The sequence below is a fragment of the Danio aesculapii genome, chromosome 5, assembly GCF_903798145.1.
Source record: "Danio aesculapii chromosome 5, fDanAes4.1, whole genome shotgun sequence".
Classification (NCBI taxonomy): domain Eukaryota; kingdom Metazoa; phylum Chordata; class Actinopteri; order Cypriniformes; family Danionidae; genus Danio; species Danio aesculapii.
The window spans coordinates 46066201-46070888 of NC_079439.1; the positions used below are offsets into that span (position 1 = coordinate 46066201).

Consider the following 4688-nt stretch of genomic DNA (forward strand, 5'->3'; position numbering starts at 1 on the left):
AGTTGACATTGTGGATCGTCAGCGAGCAGTCTGCAGGTCTTGCTCAAAATATCGTATATCACAGTTTCAGTTTTGCCGGGCCTGTCATAGAGAATGGCCACGGTATGCTTCAACCACCATTGCCTGCCAGCTGCCCAACTGTGCGCTTCGTGCCGCCCTCCTCAGTGACATGAAAATCAATCAACCGAACAGCTCGGTTAAAGGATGCCCCTTTTTCAGGGCCTGTCCAGGATGCAAAGCCCTGCTAACTTACACTGGAGATCTCTGTCCCAACATCACTTGCCCTCATTGTAAAACATGGTTCTGCTTTCGCTGCCTGAATCACTCGAGTCATCACAGTACTGCATGCAGAGTGTTGGACAACAAGCAGAGTCTCAAAGATTTAGAGTAGCTTTAATGAAAAAGTTCTGAACATTAAACATAGGTCTGATTTGGAAAAAAGTAACAAATATTTATATTTCTCCCATAAACAGTGCATGAGTACACCATCTTTTGAAAATGAATGATTTTACTAATTTCTCATGAACATAGCTAATACATTTGGTGCATTTAAACAAAACAGTTTCATTAAATAGTTAAAGGCATTAAAATGAGAGATTAGTCACTGAACATCTCAAGAAGAGAAAGATAAAAGACATTTCAATTCAAATGAGTTATTGCAATGAAAAATCACAAACTACTGAATTGTACATTTAGATTTTTCCTGTTTATTAAAATTGTAACTCTTATTTTCCCCTAACATATTAATTTGCCACTGTGATGTTTTGTTAGATGAGTTCCAGTTTTGGCTTTGGTACTGACTAATCTAATGTATATGCACAAATATAATATTGTAAAGCTTTCTAAAGAAAATAATAATATAAAAGAGAGATCAGTGAGGGGTGTACTCATATATGCTGAGCACTGTAGATATTGTGATATTAAAACATGTCTTAAAAGATGATTGAATAGCTCTGTTTGTAAAAATAAAATACTTATTTTCTATTGACTGAGGTGATGCTGTAGGGGAGTATACAGTATCTGCATATAATAGAGGAAAACACACACAACTACAATAGAGCTAGAATGCAAATGAAATAAACTGTGCTTTTTGTTTTTGTGTTTGTTTGTTTGTTTTTTGTTCTACAGAGTCTGTTCATCTATTAATTATTGTTGAAACTATTAATGTTTTATTTTCTTGTGCTTGAAAAATGTAAGTTTAATCGAGAAGTGCGGACATGCTTTCTGAACTGGTGCCTGCTCAACTATGATCCCAACTTAACATCACACATCCTGTAATCACACAATACAGTGTCAATGCTCAAACAGTATATTGTGCAGATCTAAATAAAACACTAAAACTAACCTAATCAGAACTGGCATATATATATATATATATATATATATATATATATATATATATATATATATATATATATATATATATATATATATGTGTGTGTGTATGTGAACAGTTCAGATATATATAAATTTTTTATATATATATAGGGTATTTTTCCCCCTCAAAAACCGAAAGATAAAAAATAATAGAGAAAGTAAAAGTGTTTTGGTAATCCCCTTCAGTATTTTGGTATTCCCCTTTATAGTCTGTTTAAGCAGGTAATCCACACACAGACCTTTTGTTTTTCTCATCCGGTGAAGTGGTTAGATCCATGAGCTAGTCTTCAGTAAGTATTTATTTACATTTATTAATTTGACTGTTTATTTGATAGCAGTAAGAGTGCATTAAGCTGTCATTTCACACTTATACATAGAAAAAATGTTTTCTTGTTACCAGAAACACGTTTATAGTCAATGTTTTGAGTTATATTTATGGCGCACATGGTAATGTGTTAACTGACCTACATACCATGACATTTATGACATAAATTGTGGACAATTATTTCAAAATATTGCAGAAATGGCCGCTTGCAGCTGTATATTATTTCAATCATTGGGATTTTATATATATATATATATATCTAAAAGAGGCCATTTGTGCCATATTACAAAATAAACGTTGCATATATGACATCTATTTCAATATATAATCCAAAAATTAACTTGTATATCATGTTTATATGTATTATGAATATATTACCATGTGTATTATGTTTCTTTGTGCAGAGGAACAGAAATGTCTCCTAACATTCATTCTCTAATCTTGTGCCTCTACCTCTCTCAAACTCAAATTCAAACATGCTTTATTGGCATGACTAATCTTATATATGTATTACCAAAGCGTTTGTGATGTTAACATTTAACAAAACATGAGAAAACAACTGACATACAGTAGACGTGATAAAAATCACAATAATTAACAGTTTAACAAACAACATTTAAAGATAAAATAATATTAATTAATAATTATGATTCAGTATATTTAGATTTGTGTATGTGTGCTCTTTCTCTCAGGTTTGTCCACCAGTGGAAGTGGTCCAAGAGTATTTATGCCATGAAGGTACAGTAGATTGACCGCTGAGAGCTCTCCTATCCCCTGTAATGTCAGACATTTTATACACAATATTTTCAGGCACTTGCACTGGCTGAATACTGTTAGAGGTAAACTAAGCTCCTACGCTTTACGCTTTATTTAGCACCCTGTGTCAAGGGGTCTGATAAACTGTGATGCAGTTTTCCACAGATAAGTGTCTAGAAGTGTCTTCTTCTTCTTGGGCTAAAACGTTTAGGATCAAATATTGTCATTTTAGTTTTAGAATGTTAAAAAACTGAACAATAAATAAAAAACCATTAGGGCCACTAGTAAGATTAGCCTTAATACATTTGTTACAGTTATGATGCTGCTGTTGAAAATCATACACGATGCAACTGTATAAGCTTAAGCATTCATTAGAGCATTGTAGTAAAAAAAGAATTACACTTAAAACATACCAAATGCAATGTGTACTTATAATTAACTTCATGAATAATAACAATTGATTAGTCTATTAGGAGGGAGAATCTTACTAAAATAATCTTCTGTGACAAAATCTTAAAGTGCCTGTATTACACGTGTCACTGTTTGTAAAGGTTAAATCTCTGCAAAGTTATAGATCATAACGAACAACAAAGTTACTTTTTCCTTCAAGAATCAATTCTATTATGAACCTGTGAATCTGAGCCTTTGGTCTTCGTTGCCGGCTAACATCAGCTTTGACCTGCCTCAAATACTTCAGTTGATTTGTTCTGCCAAGCCAACATTAATTACTGAGGAAAAACAAACAAACAAGTATTTAACAACTTCTGCAAAACTACTGTTGTGATGACTAAAACTGAGAAATAAATCTGTTAGTTTGTTTCTATTGTTTATAATGATCATAATTCAGTCACTAAGCATTTGAGCTCAACAAAATAAAATTCAGATGTGATTTACCTGAAGGCATTTGAAGCGTTCATAAGCTCAACAGAAATGTGTTTGATTAATTCTCAGATCTAAATGAAATCTGATGGTGCGCAGATGTAATTTTAATGCCAAAATTGATACTGTGCGTTCATTTTTATTATTCACTTTAATTGCAAAAGTTGTAAAAAAGATTTAATCACATTGTGCAAGGGCTTTTTTACTTGTAGAGTATTTTGTTCATGTTAATCAGCTAATTCTTTTAATGATTCATCACTGGAATTAAATTGGGTTAAATTAAAATCAAACTGCTAATTTGTCTATACTATTTCAATGTATTGTCATAATTACAAACTCGCTGGTTTGTAGCAGTTTTACCGTCAGCTGCACTTTGTTTTTGTTTGTTTGTTTTAGATATTTCCTCATTGTGGCAAATGATTCATAGTAAATACTTTACTTCCGCATTGAAAAATAAGGTGCATGTTACAGGAAAATGGAAGTGTTTTGATGTTGGATGCATGTAAACAACTGCAGGAGACTTTCAAAACAAAAAGGAACATTTAAGTATTAGGATATTATTATTATTATTATTGTTATTATTATTATTATTATTATTATTAGGAGTTCTTTAAATGCCCTTTGTTTCAGCTGAGAATTTATAAAGCTTGTAAAATTATTCATGGCATTTGTAAATGTTGTGTAAATCTCAAATAAATCTTTACCTGGATACCTATTTTGATTAACATAGTTATATATGTGGAAAAGCAAGTGGATGGTATCTATGAATTGAAATCCCTCTTTATTTAGTTGTGTCAACAAATCCCAACAATTCTTTCTTCTTTTCTCAGTGTCCCAGCTGTCAGGGGTATAAAGTTGACATTGTGGATCGTCAGCGAGCAGTCTGCAGGTCTTGCTCAAAATATCGTATATCACAGTTTCAGTTTTGCCGGGCCTGTCATAGAGAATGGCCACGGTATGCTTCAACCACCAGTGCCTGCCAGCTGCCCAACTGTGCGCTTCGTGCCGCCCTCCTCAGTGACATGAAAATCAATCAACCGAACAGCTCGGTTAAAGGATGCCCCTTTTTCAGGGCCTGTCCAGGATGCAAAGCCCTGCTAACTTACACTGGAGATCTCTGTCCCAACATCACTTGCCCTCATTGTAAAACATGGTTCTGCTTTCGCTGCCTGAATCACTCGAGTCATCACAGTACTGCATGCAGAGTGTTGGACAACAAGCAGAGTCTCAAAGATTTACAGTAGCTTTAATGAAAAAGTTCTGAACATTAAACATAGGTCTGATTTGGAAAAAAGTAACAAATATTTATATTTCTCCCATAAACAGTGCATGAGTACACCATCTTTTGAAA

General features: G+C 33.3%; 1 long non-coding RNA gene across 1 annotated transcript; it reads left to right on the forward strand.

The window, feature by feature from the left end:
* Positions 1–1527: 1527 nt before the first annotated feature.
* LOC130228573 (uncharacterized) lies at positions 1528–4558 on the forward strand. Its single transcript, XR_008837781.1, has 3 exons — positions 1528–1667; positions 2395–2440; positions 4168–4558. It is a non-coding gene; the product is annotated as an uncharacterized LOC130228573 (long non-coding RNA).
* Positions 4559–4688: the final 130 nt, after the last annotated feature.